The sequence below is a fragment of the Hyla sarda genome, chromosome 4 (assembly GCF_029499605.1).
Source record: "Hyla sarda isolate aHylSar1 chromosome 4, aHylSar1.hap1, whole genome shotgun sequence".
NCBI classification, from domain to species: Eukaryota; Metazoa; Chordata; class Amphibia; order Anura; family Hylidae; genus Hyla; species Hyla sarda.
The window spans coordinates 223,812,544-223,829,651 of NC_079192.1; positions in this window are offsets into that span (position 1 = coordinate 223,812,544).

The window sequence follows — 17,108 nt, forward strand, 5'->3', positions numbered from 1 at the left end:
ATGGCAACAGTCCGGCGGTGAGTGTGAGCAGACAGCGTCCTCGTATGTGTCCAGCGCTACAGAGCGCTCATCTGAGTGGTGGGCTGCAAACTGGGGGGTTCCAGCGGTTGCAAGTGCTGGAAATGCTGTAAATGGTTGTTTCTTCAGGGTGGTCAGTATTGACAAAGTAGGTAGGTATGCTAGACGCGTTTCGAGAAGACCCCTTTCTCAATAGAAATGTAAGCTGCAATGTACAGTACATTGCGATTGAGAAAGGGGTCTCCCCGAAACGTGTCTAGCATACCTACCTACCTTGTCAATACAGAACACCCTGAAGAAACAACCATTTACAGCATTTCTAGCGCTTACAACAGCAGGAACCGCCCAGTTTGCAGCCCACTGCTCAGACGAGCGCTCTGTAGCACTGGACACACACGAGGACGCTGTCTGCTCACACTCACCGCCAGACTGTTGCTATCTTTCCGGCGCCAATCAATCACCGGCCAGAAGGTAATCTGTGCCACTCTGGACACCAAACAAGACCAGCGCACGGACATCATCCCCAGCACCAGCATCTTGTTACAAACTATCAATTTTGCTACAAATATATCAGCATATTGAACTACTTGCGGGTGGCTGTTTTGAGGATTTTTTACAAAAATGTTTAAAACATACGTACCTCCAATGATTTTATAATAATTTTAAACAATTTTAACAGTTCATTTCATTCATGTATGAATTTGGAGTACAAATTAGTATATAGTCCACAGCAAGGGACCTGCTTGGACATACTTTCAATTTTATTTTACTAATAAATTGCTTATGCATATCTAACTAGCTTGTCCATTTCTACATATATATACCTTGAGGTCTGTCTCCTCTTTTCTATTCTATATTTTTATTGTTTGGCACGTAGGGTAGGTGCAACACAAGTACCTCGGTGTATATACATATAGTGTGAGCCCCCCAATCTCCTTTTTCAGCTAAGCTTATTGTGTGAGCCTGATGATGTTAACTTCAAAGTAGTTGCCGGAAATGGGCAACCAGTCCCCAGACATGGATACTGGGAGCCAACCATTCAGGGAGAGCATTCAGTTCCCGGCAGGGAGTGATTGTAACTAATGTGACAGATAAGGGGTCTGCTGAGTTTATATTGGAGATGAACATTATGAAGAATTGTTTCACTGAAGTGTTAGATGCCTTGTATGCCTCTCTTCCCCATATGTTCCCTTCAGGCTAGCGGGCTGCGCAGCACCACACTAAAGTTCTACAGGCGGAGCAGAAGTTTGCCAACAAGCGAGGTGAAATCTGCCGAGTTCGAGTTAAAGACATCAGGTCGGTGACCTTACACCCTAACACAGAAACCATCATCTGGTGTCGTGCACGTCCCCGAGTCAAGAATAGGGACTATGAGGCCCTGTTGGAAGCTATGCAACTAGAAGATCATCCTCTTGTCTGAGCTGCGGTAAGCCATGTCACTGTCACCAATGGGAGAGTCCTGGTACAGTTAGCCTGTCTGATGCTGCTACTGTCTTACCCAAATACAACCCAGTAGCCTAGTTGTACCTCATAGAGTCGAAGGACATTTTGACAGAACGTTTGGTGGCCCGACAGTGTGCAGCCCAAGTGGCCGAAGGATCCAGAGCGAGTCCTCCAGAGCCCTGCTGGGCGCAACTCCCAGTTAGCGACCTGGGTGCCACCTGATGCAAGTCCATCCCACTTTGTGGCGGGCCCTGGTGAAAACCGAGTTATCTGCGACACAGGCCTTGCGGATCCACATCCACCGGGGTTCCTGTCTTTGGAAACGTGAGTGTTACAGTAAGATCCGGCCATGGATCCCGCTGAGGTACCCCTGCCTGAAGTCGCGGATCTTCCCTCCGTTGTGGTACGTCAGTCACAGCAGTTGGCCCGACAAGCACAGCAATTTTCTCAACTTTCAGCCATGATGCAACAGCTTTTGGCCTTGCAACAGCAGCTGGTACCACAATCTGGACCACTCCCACCTCCAGCTCCTGCAGTGTCTTCTGGCTCCCAGCTGCGCCTGCCTTTGCCTTTCAAGTGTGATGGGGATTCCAAGTCATGCAGAGGCTTTGTTACACAGTGCTCCATGCAGTTGGAGCTCATGTCTGAACTGTTTACGACGGAACGTAGTAAGGTGGCCTTTGTCATTAGTCTAATGTCCGGAAAAGCCCTGGCTTGGGCTACACCCCTTTGGGACTGTGGTGATCCAGTATCCTCCAATTTGTCGGCATTCTGGGCAGAATTTCGCAGTGCCTTTGAGGAACCCGCACGTGCCTCTTCAGCTGAGATGGCGTTGCTGAACCTCTGTCAAGGGAATTCTACTGTTGGTGACTACGCGGTTCAATTCCGCATTCTAGCCTCTGACCTTGCCTGGAATTATGAGGCCTTGTGTGCCACATTCAAAAAAGGACTGTCAAGCAGGATTAAAGTTGCCCTTGCAGCACATGATCCTCCATTTTCTTTGACAGAACTTGGCTACACGCATTGATGTGCGTTTTGCCAAGTGACAGGAGGAATTGTGCTTAGAGAGGGACCCTGCCCCCTTAACACCCGTGTTTCAACATCCACCTCTTCAGTTTCTTGCGCCTCTTGCCGAAGAGGTTATACAAGGAGATCGTTCTTGTCTTACGCAACAGGAGAGGTCACGATGATGCAATGAGAATTTGTGTTTGTATTGTGCTAGCCCAGAGCACTTTCTCAAGGACTGTACAGTTCGCCCGCACCTAGGGTTTGTGGGAGAGGCGTCCCTGGGTGTGAATACTACCTCTCCACGCTTAACTATTCCTGTACAAGTCTTTGCTTCAGCCAAGTCTTCTTTCAGCGCTACAGCATTTTTGGATTCTGGATCAGTAGGTGACTTTATTGATGTGGCTTTAGTCCACAAGTATTATCTTCCCCTTATTCGGCTTGCCAAACCCTTGTTCATCGCCTCTGTTAATGGACAAAATCTGGACTGTAAGGTTCACTTCCGTACTGAATCTTTTGTCATGCAAGTGGGAGTATCACATGAAGAAAAGATTGAATTCTATGTTCTGCCACACTGTACTTCTGAGATTCTTCTTGGCCTTCCTTGGCTGCAAAGCCATTCCCCGCAACTGGATTGGAGAACTGGAGAACTGGAGAAATAATTAGCTGGGGACAATCCTGTCAAAATTTTTGCCTCTGCTCCCGTGCTTACAAGACCTGATCCGGAGAGGCCCTTTGCTTTGGAGGTTGATGCTTCATCAATTGGAGTGGGTGCTGTTCTCACTCAGAAAAACGCCAAAGGCAAGAGTGTGACTTGTGGGTTCTTCTACAAGACATTCTCTCCTGCTGAGAGGAATTAATCCATTGGAGATCGTGAACTCCTCGCTATCAAGCTAGCCTTGGAGGAATGGCGACATTTATTGGAAGGATCTTCTCATCCGGTCAGCATCTACTCCGATCATAAGAATCTTCTATACCTTCAGTCTGCTCAGCGTTTGAACCCCCGCCAGGCAAGATGGTCACTGTTCTTTTCTAGGTTCAGCTTCTTCATTCACTTCTGTCCAGCAGACAAAAACATCAGGGCTTATGCTCTCTCCATGTCCTCTGACGTCATTGGTTTAGACTCCACGCCTAGGCATATTATTCCTCCTGACCATTTGATTCCTGCCACTCCTATCGAAATTCAGACAGTTTCTCCGGGAAAATCCAACAAGTATTTCTTGTTGTATGTCTTTAGTTTACATGGTCTTCCTCAACATATTGTTTCGGATCAAGGTGTGCAATTTGTCTCTAAGTTCTTTGTAACCGTCTGGACATCAATCTGGACTTCTCCTCGGCCTACCACCCTCAGTCCAACGGTCAGGTGGAGAGGGTTAATCAAATCCTTGCGACTTATCTCCGGCATTTTGTTTCAGCTCGCCAAGATGATTGGGTCGACCTTCTCCCCTGGGCTGAATTCTCATATGCAGTGGTCCCTCAACATACGATGGTAATTCGTTCCAAACGACCCATCGTTTGTCGAATCCATCGTATGTTGAGGGATTTGTGCAATGTAAAACGTGCATTTAATACTCACCTGTTCCTGCCGCTCTGGATCGCGTCCTCACCGCTCCCGATGCTGTCCCAGGGGCTCCCGATGCTGTCCCGCTGCTCCGGCGTCTTCTTCGGGATCCTCCGGCTTCTTCCGCATCTTCTCCGTTGTCCAGGCCTCGCTTTCTGGTGACGTTATTATGTTGCTACGCCGGCACAGCGTGCGCACCGACGTAATAACAATGCCAGAAAGCGAGGCCCGGACCCTGGAGAAGATGCAGAAGACGCCGGAGGATCGCGAAGTGGACCCGGAGCAGCGGGGATAGGTAAGTGAACCTGTCCGGGATGCTTAAACTGCTATCCGACAGCAGCTTAAGCATTTTGCGCTGTCGGATAGCAGTTAATGCGATGGCCCCGACATATAAAAGCATCGTATGTCAATGCTGACATCAACATGCGATGGCCTCTGAGAGGCCATCGTATGTCGATTTGATCATATGTCGGGGCCATCGCATGTCAGGGGGTTACTGTAATCATAAGGATTCTGAGTCCACGAAGTCATCCCCCTTTTTTGTTGTCTACGGACTCCATCTTCGTTCTCCTCTTCCTCTCCCAGTCTCTTCCGGGGTGCCTGCTGTTGATGAGCTGGTCTGTGACTTCTCGTTGTCCCAGGCTTCTTCATGCATGAAGGCGCAAGCGGATAAAGGTAGAAGACCTCCTCCGTCCTTCTCTCCTGGTGACATGGTGTGGCTTTCATCCAAGTACATATGCTTCAAGATCCCCTGTTACAAGCTCGGTCCCCGCTACCTTGGTCCTTTCCAGATTCTACAAAAGATCAATCCTGTCTCCTACAAACTCGGTCTACCTGCTACGTCATGTATTCCCAATTCCTTCCACATCTCTCTCCTCAAGCCCCTTGTCATAAACCGGTTCTCTCAGAAGAATCCTGTCCCCACACCTGTCTCCGGCTCATCTGACATCTACAAAGTTAAACAGATTCTTGCTGCAAAAACTGTGAAAGGTAAACAATTTTTTGGGGTCGACTGGAAGGGTTACGGTCCTGAGGAGAGATCTTGGGAGCCTGAGGAGAATATCCTGGACCGTGACCTTCTTGGGAGTTTTCTCTCTCGTAAAAGGAGAGGGAGACCAAAGGGGGGGGGGGGGTACTGTTACGTTAAGCGTTCCGGCCACACATGCTGGCCGTGAGCGTATGGTCCGACGTGGCTGGGACTTGCATTGAAGGATGCGGCCGCATGCGAGCCCCAGTCTGTCACTCTCCAGGTGTTTCTCCTGCCTCTGCCCCTCTGCTCCGGCGCGCGTGTCCCCGTCCCCTAGGGTGCGCGCGCGCCGGAGCTTTAAGATTTAAAGGGCCAGTAGGCTCATTAGTGTAATCCACCTGTGGCTCATTTATAAATTCCTCCACCCTCCTCAGTTCACTGCCGGATCTTTGTTGCCTTGTGCCTTTGAGAAAGCGTTCCTCTGTATTGCCTTGCCGTGTGTCAGATCTCTTGCTCTTATCACTTGACCCTGCTCCTCTGATGCCTGCCTACTGAACTCCTGCTTCGCTTTGACTACGCTACTGTGCTGCCTGCCCTGACCTTCTGCTATCCAGACTACAAGTTACCTTATCCCTCCTGTGCCTCGCATCTCCTCAGCCACCTGTGTGGTCAAGCCGTGCCAGGGGTAGCGACCTGGGTGCCGCCTGCAGCAGCAAGTCCATCCCGCTTTGCGGCGGGCCATGGTGGAAACCATTGGCACCTTAGACTCTGCTCCCTGGTACGGTCTGAGTCATCTGCCACACAGGTCCAGCAGATCCACATCCACCGGGGTTCCTGTCTTCAGAAACGTGAGTGTTACGTTCACTATCAAGTACAGAAGTGGCAAGTCAAACGTCAATGCCGATGTATTCGGATGACCCCCAGCGAAGAATCACCTGTCGAAGACGTGTGGGAAGACGTGGAGATGCCCCCCTTTTATCAACGGTTTTTGAGCCAGAATGTTGTGACCGCCCTGATGGACTGTGAACCCAGGTCCGAAAAGGTTAAAGAAGACCTGTATACCTGGAAGACTCTTCAGGATGAAAATCAAGTAATGGGGCATCTGTTGGACTACCTTCTGGTGAAAAAGGTACCAACCTGTCTACGCTTGGCCCAGTGTGATTATGAGTTGAAACATCTGTGGCGACAGAGGAAACAACTGTTTGTGCACAAAGGACTTCTGTATCGAAAGTCTTTGTATCGGTCTCTGGTGATCGAATTCATCATATTCTGGTTCCCCGAAGAGACGTGGCGATGGTCCTCAATGTATACCATGACCAGTCAAGACACTTTGGAGCCCATAAGACCAAAGCTACTGTCAGGCGAAGATTCTTTTGGATCAGAATGCGGAGTGACATTGAGAAATGGTGCGGTGAATGTGCAGTCTGTGTCTCACCAACCCCGGGGCTGGTTCGACTAGTCTCCACGCCAGTCCCAGTCTTGTCACCTTTGGCTCTGGCCAACCCTGTCTCCAGCCTCTCCAGCACAGATGCCAGTGACTCTGGGTCCAGCCAGTCCTGAATTAATACCAGCTCTTGAGTTCGTTGAGGAAGATCAAGATGCAGCTCCAGAAGTCACAGGAGCTTCAGAAATCTTAAGAGTTCCAGACTCTCCAGAAGTGGTGTTGCGCAGATCCCAAGGTCAACACAAGGTCAAATACCAGCTAGGTACCGTGAATAATAGTACCCGATAAAAGTTTTCAATATAGTATGTCATCTATTTCAGCCAGTCTAGCACAGTGAAATGCTATGTAAATAAGTGTATTGTGTAGAAACTATCCCAGTATAATAGCTAGTTAGGACTGTAGCCAGGATGTATAGTACTAGTCCACAATTGTCTAACGTACACATGTCTAATCATTTTTCCTGTCCACGTGTACAGGGTACTCTACTGGCCAGAGGGTTCCCCTGAGATATGAGTAAGGTGAGGCACGCATAGTGACAGAGTTGCTGTCTATAAAGGTAACAGTGGTATGTTGTATAAAAACGTGTATAGAGTTCTGGGGAGAAGTAGCTAGTGCCAATGGGCCCCAGCAGCTAAGGCATTGGGTAGAGAGCCTTTGGCAGCCCAATCCGCACCAGATGTTTAAATATACATAATTATGTTGAGTCTGTAGTTACAAGGTTTATAAATTCCCAGATGGTTAATAATTTATTCCCATAGGAGCATGTATGGACATTTTCACAAAGTGCTACATGGACTCGTCCCTTGTTTTTGTTATTCATATTCAGACCTGTGAAGGACATTCTACAATAATGCCCCAGGAACTGTTGTCATCACCAGGCCCCAGTGGCCACTTCCTGTCATACGCCCTCCAGGACTGGGTGCCGAGGATTGCTGTGTTTAAGAGGGGGAGTTTGTGGTGGCCCAGTACAGGAGTTATACCCCTGTACCCTTGCTGCCCTGTTAGGCAGCCACCCTGCAGTGTCCCCCTGGGCCCCCCGACACCTGTCCATTTAAGTATATATGTTTTCTGCTATGTGTTATACTGTAAAATGTATATAGGAGTGTTATTGCTTTAAGAAATGTTAACATGTGATTACCAGTTGTACCCTGTAACCCCATGAGGTATCAGTGATCATGGACCCCACCAGAGTCTCCCCTATATAAACCCTGGGAGGAGTCTCTTCTCTCTTTGTGAGCTCTGCTCTTAGCTCTTATGCTTCCTGCTGAGTTGCAGTATAGTCAAGTCCTAGAGTTTGTCTGGAGTCCATAGGAGGCCTCAAGTCCATCCTGCAGCCACAAGCCTTCAAGTCTACAAGTAAGCTTCAGTCACAGCTTAGTCAGTCTCAAGTCAAGTCAAGTCAGTCACAGTCATCTATTGTCAAGTCAGAGTGGCCTGCACTTAAATTGCACAAATCTACTGCAAGTCCAAGCAAGCCCTAAAGGTCTATGAAGTCACTGGTCACCTCCGTGGGCCTGGCTGAACTGTATAGACTATTCCATCTGTCACTCAGTAAAGCTATCGTTGTGTGTAACTTTGTGTCGGAGTCATTATTGCCCCCACGCCTAGTCTAGGATCCAGTGGTATACCTTCGGGTGGTATTGAGGATAAACCATACCCTAGCATCACAAATACAAGGGGTTAATGCCATCTGCCCCTAGGGTAAGTCCATCTGCCCTACATCACACCCTCTACCACACTAGAGGCCTGCAAACATGAAGTCAATAGGAGGAGTAGATCATCCCTTTCATTTCATTGGGCACACATGTCTGCTGATGTGCACGACGGACATGTAGATTAGGACACCATCATTAGAGCTAGATAGTTGATAGCCTAACCCATAGATGCCTTTGCCAATTAAAACTACGGCATCTAGGTGGTTCTCCACCATTTCTGGGAGGTGGGCTTTAAAAGGCTTTGGGGCTGCCATGATAGAAGGACATGTGCAATTTGACTCTTTACTGCAATATATATATATATATATATATATATATATATATATATATATGTATTGCCACGAACTGTACAGGCGATCATGAAATCTCATCCTATTAAAAATGAAAATCACACCCTTTCCAATTTTTTTCAACAAAAAAATCTAAACTCACCCAAAATGTACTTCATTAATAAAGCCACATGCGGAAATGTCTGAACTAATACAATACAATGTTATATAGCCTGCACAATGCCATGAACAAAAATAAATACCTAATACCAGAGCCGAAGATTTTAGTCCCTTTGGATCAAAAAATGTACTAAAAAGTGATCAAAAAGTCCCATCTACACGAAAGTGCTACCAATAAAAAATACAGGTCACTGCACATAAAATAAACCCCCATACAGACTTTTATTTTTTAAACATAAAAAAACTTAACCTAGCAAAAGTTGCCAAATTTGAGGGTACTACTAAAGGGTACTATTAAAAAGTAAACTTGGTCCTGCAAAAAAAAAAAAAAATCTTTCACATAAGGATGAATAGAAAAATAAATGTATTATGGCTTTTGAAAGGCAAGGAGGAAAAACTGGAATATGAAAAAGTAAGGGGTACTCTGCTGCCCTGCTTCTGGAGCTCTGCTCGCCAGTGTCCGGTAGTTTATTGTTCCGAACACTGTGTGCGGGCTTCCGTGTTTAGGGGCGCCCCTCGTGACGTCACGCCCACCCCCTCGTGACGTCACCCCCGCCCCCTCAACAAAAGTCTATGGGAAGGGGGCGTGATGGTTGAAGAAAAAAAAAACTTAGAACCTAGGAAAGCTCATTGCAAAAAAAAGTTAAATGCATTGGAGCAATTGAAAAAAAAACTATGGTGACGATGGGGGTCACAACTACTCAACTACTCAAAAGCGAACTTTTGAGAAATTTTTTTTGCAGGTACCAACGAATATTGAATATTGTCAAAATGTTTAGTTCTGAGCAAATAAGTTTCTAGGAAATTAGCAATGACCCCTAAAACACATTTATTATGCTACCTTAAAGCCCTTAAGGCATGTATATGCATGCTAGGTCACCTAGGAATGTGTCCAAGTACTTTTATAGAAGCAATGGCTTTTACAAGCTGTCCAAAAATTATCCCTTTTTTGGGAGTAGTAACAGGATTGGGGTCCTAAAAAGTTAAGAAGCAATGATTTAAAAAAAAAAATCGAAAATCAAACCATTTTTTTGTGATCATCTGGTTGTGTAGGTTGTGTAGTTACAAGTACAACTGTAGAGTGGGGGTAGAAGTGACTGCATCAAAAGCAGTACAGTATAAAGCAAAGTACAGGAGAAGGGATCTGTGCTTACATAGGCCCAGTAGAATTGGCAGTAGAGGTGTAGTAGTAGTAGCCAGTAGACAGCAGTTATAGTGGTAGTACAGTGGTATTAGACATAGGAGTTTCAAATTCCTTACTGATCCATGCCTGATTAATTTTAACATATGTGAGCTTTACAATGTTGTTTGCCTCCTGCCGCAATAAATACTCTCTCTACACTGGAGGGTGGACAAGAAAGAACACCAGTTGCAAACTGGGCAAGTTCTGGTTAGCCTCTGTTCGACTCATTGTGGACAGTGCCACCACTACCCTATTTGTCTTGTAGTTACCACGTCCTGTCTAAAACCACATCACCATAGTCCTCCCCATTGTCCTCAGCACTCCTCTTATCTGAACTTCTGCTGTTATAGGCTCCTTACCCCCGTTTACCATATCCACATCCAGGACTGTCAATATCACCATGTCTACCTACCAGCCTTGTTACCACAGCTATGCTCGGCCACTGCTTTAACCTCAGCCACCTCTACAACACACTGCAAAAGCTGACTATCCACACACAACTCCTTCTCATGGCTATTCCTAGCAACCAGTGGGCTGTCTTTTATGAAGAAAACATTCAGCCCCACTAGGAAGGAATAGCAATGATAGAGATAATGGAATGGACAGGCTAGAAAGATTTCTGATATTGTGCCATGTAACTTAGTTGTTTGGTGATTTTCCCCACCTATGTGTGTGAGCCACTGGAAACACTAGCACGATTAAATCTGTGCTTGAACAACCGTTTGCACACTTTTTCCCCTCATTATTACACATTACAAAGATTTTGCCAATCCGTGAAAACGCAAATGCAGCACACAAGCCAGGCACCACAATGCAGCTACTATAGTGCTTTGGTATTGTACTATAACTGTGGAGGTTCTGTGGATGGCCTCTGAACACATACAAACTGTCCCTCAGATGTTTGACCCTGAATTGACAAAGCAAATGCAGCCCTCAAGTCCAATTCACCTGCTATAGTGCTTTGTTTTGTATTGTACAATGAGCGCATTGCTTTTCTAGCCTCTGAACACACACACACTAAATGTCCCTCACTGATATGTTTCTGTCAGCTCTAAAAATGGCGGCCGCAGCTCTGTACATAGACTTTTCAGGTGCTTTTGACCCAGTGGTATATTTTGGATTTGTGCTTCCCTAGGCTTGGCTAAACTCTGGCACCCCCCTCTCCAATGACGTTTTCTACAACTGCAGTGCCATGACTGCCCCACAATTAAAATGTAGCAGATGCCAGTCTGTATGTATAAAAGTAGGATATGTATTATTGTGGTATACTTGTAATGACTGTGTTAGCGTAGAGAATTGTGGATATTTCCAACTGTGTTGTTTTAAGAGTAGAGTATTTTAATGGGAAGAGTTAGTCTTTTGTAGGTGATATAATTTGTGGTTTTTGGATTGACAAGGAATACATTGGACGCTGGCTTGTAGATTTTGACACAGTCATTAATGTCTGAACCTCAGCAACAAAAGTGAGCACACCCCCAAAGAGCACTGTATACAGCTAGCATATACTGTATATAGTGATGACAGGATGGGGGGGGGGGGGTACAAATTGCATTTCTGCTGCCCTAGGCCTAGACCTTGTTGGGCTAGTGGTAAATACACCACTGCTCTTACCCACCCATGTACTATCTCCTAATTGGCTGAGAGCTGTAAGCTAGCCACTATTGGCAAACATGAGGTAATGTGTTCTTGCTAGTTGCAAACTATTCTGGGCTGACATCATTTCTGTGTTCCTATTTCCCACTGGTGCAAACTCCATGCATTTCTCCTTCCTTCTCCTATTCTCACATGGCATTGGCATCATGTTATCAGGTTTGCTGAAGCAAACCAGCCAATGTTCTCATTCATGACAAAGTGAACATTTCCCAAAGTTCTGACCCAAACCCAGAATCTACATGGGTGGTTCACTTAATGCCTGTCATAACCTTAACATTTTTTTCTCCATGGCAGGATGTGGGAGGGCACTTAAAGGGGTAGTCCAGTTAAGTAAAATATTATGTATTTAGTTCCCTCATGTAATGATAAATATAACTTCGCAAGCAAATATTTATAATTAATGCCCCATTGCAGAGCTTTATAAAGCCGGAAGCACGATACGGCTGTGACCAGTCTACCGGATTATCCGGCGTTCCTGTCTCCCTGCACCTGTATGTTCTATCAGTACCCCCTTAGAAATAAAGAAACTTGTCGCTAGTCTGGACGTGGTGAGTACCGCTTATTTCATAACCTTCTACACGTCTGATCTGTGATTTTGTCCCAGCTGAGCACCCCACCAGCAGTGACGCTTGTACACACCTGACTTACCAAGAGCGATTGTTTGGCTATACGGCTGGCAGTGCCGAACGCTGTTCCTTCTTGCAAGCACAGATTTGTAAATTACTTCTATTAAAAAAATCTTAATCCTTCCAGTACTTGTTAGCGGCTGTATACTACAGAGGACATTCTTTTCTTTTTGGATTTCTTTTCTGTCACGACCACAGTGCTCTCTGCTGACACCTCTGTCCAGTTCCTAAAATGGACAGAGGTGTCAGCAGAGAGCACCGTGGTCCTGACAGAAGAGAAATCCAAAAAGAAAATAATTTTCTCTGTAGTATACAGCTGTGAATAAATACTGGAAGGATTAAGATTTTTTAATAGAAGTCATTTTTAAATCTGTTTAACTTTCTAGCATCAGTTGATTCAAAAAAAAAAAAAAAAAAAAAAAAACAACAAAGTTTTTCACCAGAGTACCTGCACCTTTTACCGCTCACTACATAATGGCAGTCATATATATATCTCGTATCTCTGACTTTGCCATTCATAAGTCACACACTTTACCCTTTTTACCCCTGCTTGGGTGAGGCTGAGGCCTCTGAGATTTATAACTGAATTAGCCCAGCAGCACAGAGTATTTCTGGAGGGAACTGTAGTGAGGCAGACGGTCTGCCTAACTACAGTCCCTGCCAGAAATACTCTGTGCTGCTGGGAAGCCTACTCCATTTTCTCCCTGCCTTTCACTGCCCCCTACATGATGGTACAGTCAGAGATATAAGTTATATTACACATAAAACGTATAAGTCAGACTGTTCCATCATGTAGGGAGCGGTGAAAGGCAGGCAGAAGATACATACAACTGTACAATTCATAAGCCACCCACCTGGCCAGGCTAGCCTGTTCTGGGTCCATGCAGATGTCGACAGAGAAGGCCAGCAGAGAGATCAGGGCACTTCTTCTGGAGGGCTCTGTACACTGAGGACAAGCAGGGCTCTGTACACTGAGGACAAGCAGGACCCTGTGCACTGAGGATAAGCAGGGCTCTGTACACTGAGGACAAGCAGGGCTCTGCACACTGAGGACAAGCGGGGCTCTGTGCACTGAGGACAAGAAGGGCTCTGTAAACTGAGGACAAGCAGGGCTCTGTACACTGAAGACAAGCAGGGCTCTGTGCACTGAGGACAAGCAGGGCTCTGTACACTGAAGACAAGCAGGGCTCTGTGCACTGAAGATAAGCAGGGCTCTGTACACTGAGGACAAGCAGGGCTCTGTGCACTGAGGACAAGAAGGGCTCTGTACACTGAGGACAAGCAGGGCTCTGTACACTGAGGACAAGCAGGGCTCTGCACACTGTGGACAAGCAGGGCTCTGTACACTGAGGATAAGCAGGGCTCTGTACACTGAAGATAAGCAGGGCTCCGTACACTGAGGACAAGCAGGGCTCCGTACACTGAGGACAAGAAAGGCTCTGTACACTGAGGACAAGCAGGGCTCTGTACACTGAGGACAAGCAGGGCCCTGTACACCGAGGACAAGCGGGGCTCTGTACACTGAGGACAAGCAGGGTTCTGTACACTGAGGACAAGCAGGGCTCTGTACACTGATGACAAGCAGGGCTCTGTACACTGAATGTGTCAGCAGTTCCTGCAAGAGGAAGGCATTGGTGCTATGGAATGGCCCACCTGTTCCCCAGACCTGGATCTGATTGAGCACATCTGGGACATCATGTCTCGTTCCATCCACCAACGCCACGTTGCACCACAGACTGTCCAGGAGTTGACAGATGAAATCCCTCAGGAGACCATCCGCCACCTCATCGGGAGCATGCCCAGGCATTGTAGGGAGGTCATACGGGCACGTGGAGGCCACACACACTCCTGAGCCTCATTTTGACTTGCTTTAAGGAGATTACATCAAAGTTGGATCAGCCTGGGACTTCCGGTTCCGGCGCGCTGATGGAGGAGACGCACTAGCGGGAGCTCCGCCGCGCCACCCCGATACCGCCGCAATACCCGCTAATCAGACCGCTTTCAAGGGCGAGATCTCTGCCGGGATTTCCCCCGATGCCTCTCCGATTGAGAGGTTCGTGACCCGCGGCAGCACTACACCGTCCCAGCCTGCCTCTTCTCCTCTGGAGCGTGACAGCGAGACCCTCAAGATGGCGGCGAGCAGAACGAGCCCTGAGACGGAGCAGCTGCATTCCCCGTCATCAGCTCCCCAGGAGGGACCAGTAAGTGGGGTGATGGACTCTGTCATCCCATCTTTAGGGATGACTGGAAAACAGTATGCCATGGAAATGGTAAAACTACTTTCCCCACAAATCACTGCTACTATTGAAGCCTCCATAACTACAGCAGTGGCGCAGTTAAAAATGGAGGTGTCCTCACACACTGCCCAGATAAAGGAGCTGGAACATAGATATGTACAACTTGACAATGAGATGGACAATTTCTCCAGAGAGATGAGACTTATGTCTAAATCCCAGCAAGCATTGCAGGACAAAGTAGATGACCTGGAAAATAGGTCCAGAAGGAATAACCTGAGGGTGGTGGGACTGCCGGAGACCGTAGCACACACTCAGCTTATTGCATTCTACTCAGTGGACCTGCCTAAAGCACTCGGATTGGAGGGGGGATATCTGATAGAGAGAGCGCATAGAGTGGGACCCCCTGCACAGGCTGATACTTCCCAACCTAACCGTAGCACCAAGGCGCGCCAGGTCATAGCCCGCTATCTGAATTATGTTGAAAAGGAACTGGTTCTGCGTGCATTTAAAAAACTTAACACCCCACTTCTTTTTCAAGGCCACAAGCTGTTACTGTTTGCGGACTACTCGGCGGATGTTGCTCAGAGACGTAAAGCTTTTGCTCCTATCTGCACCTCTTTGGTCAAGCAACAAATTTGCTTCACTCTTGAATACCCAGCTGTTTTAAGGGTGTTTGGCAAAGATGGTACATCTACTACATACTCCAACCCGGATGAGGCCACCTCCTTGCTGGAGACGTCGGAGGCCATAGAAGTATCAGCGAGGATGGCGCAAAAACGCTGACATGATGAAAGAGCTCAGGCCACAACTTTTCCTCCAGGATGATTTTTTTTTTCTCCATTACTTTTCTCTCCCTGAGCAGGACTGTTCACTATAAGATACTTATTGTTGAGAAACTGTGTTTCCGGGACTGGAGGACTTGCCAATTGGGTCCCTCATGTTTTTTTTTCTCTGGCTGACTTCATCTGTGGGCAACACTCCTGCTGACAATTCTGCTGATTTTTCTGCTGTTAAGAGGGGGACTGTTATATGGGGTGGAGGGGTTGATCAGAGTACTTTTGAGAGGTGATATGTTAGGGTGGTTCAGTGTCCCACCTGCTCCTGTCAGCGAAACAAGAGAAGCTAGTTACTTGACAGACACTGTGCAGTTTATCCTGTACGTACCAGTTCTTTAATTGTTATTGACTGTTTTTTTTTTCTTTATGTTCATTTTCCATGTCTACATATGTGATTGACACCAGGCCTATTGAGACTCTCTGGATGCTGCGGAAAGGGTGTGGATGTGGTCTGCGGATGCCGTCTGTCCTCAGGTATGCTAGACTCCATGATCCTGTTTTACATGTAGTGCAATGACCATCACCTCCAGGAATGTAAAGGGACTACGGTCCCCAGCTAAAAGGAGAATGGTGTTACGCCACTTAAGCAAACTTAAAACCACTATTGCCCTGCTGCAAGAGACACATCTGGGGGAGGAAGACTTTTTTAGGCTCAGACAGATGTGGGTGGGGACTGTATACGGATCCCTGGCTGTCGATGGTAAGGCTGGGGTTCTCATTCTCATACGGAAGTCATTTGCTCATACATTGATATCCCAACATACAGATGATAGGGGACGATTATGTAATATTGTCATAGATTCTGCGTTGGGACGACTCAGCTTGTATAACATATATGCCCCTAATGACAACCGCACACCTTTTTTTCGGACCTTGCAAGATACTCTTAGAGATGACGGTGAAAGGAATATACTGGTTGGAGGGGACTTTAACACAGTTCATTCGACAGTGGAGGACAGGAAAAGGACGGCTGGGGGGGGGGACAGGGAGGGGGGAGAAGCACTGGTTGACTGATTTGCTCGATTCCACCACTTTTACTGATGTCTGGAGGTACATGCACCCGGATGATCGGGAATATAGTTTTTATTCTGTAATGTGGAATGCATGGTTACGCATTGACTATTTTTTAGCTTCCCAGACCTTGCTGCACAGAGTAGTGAGGACGGACATGGCGGACATAGTTATCTCCGATCACTCTCCGGTGTTGTTGGAGTTGACTCCGTTCACGCCTATGGGTACTGATGTGCTGTGGCGTTTCCCTTCAGCGATGGCCAAGGATTCTGGTTTCCAGGCACTCCTCAATAGTTGGTGGATGGACTATTATGCCACTAATGCAGAACATGCTGCCAACCCAAGGCTGTTTTGGGATACTGCAAAGGCGGTGCTGAGGGGGAAGATCATGGCCTATATGACGCACAAGAAACATAGTGCAAATGTGGCGTTCCAAGCGGCAACCCTCACAGTACGGCACTCATACACTGCTTTTTTTTAGAAAACCCGACAAATAGTAATAAAGAAGACTGGGTGAGGGCACGTTCTGACTTTGAAAGTGCCCAGGAAATGTTGGATGCACTTTTCCGCGACCAACGGACTGCTAGCCTTTACAAGTTTGGGAACAAGGCGGGGAAACTGATGGCCAACCTGGCGAAAGGGTGGAGACCAGTGACAAATATAAGGACCTTAAAAGATGATAACGGTTCTCAGCAGTCACATCCTAGGGCAATTAACGACGTCCTTGGGGATTTTTATCAACAACTCTACAAGGGAGACATTCTTGACAGGGAGGGAGGACTGGCATACCTGCGCTCATTCAACTTACCATACATTACAGCTCCTGACCTGGAGATATTTAATGCCCCCTTTTCAATAGAGGAGGTTAGCTCAACTATAAGGGGACTGGTGGGAGGGAAGGCCCCGGTTCCGAACGTCTTTGGACCTGACTTCTATAAAATGATGGAAAAGGAGGTAGCG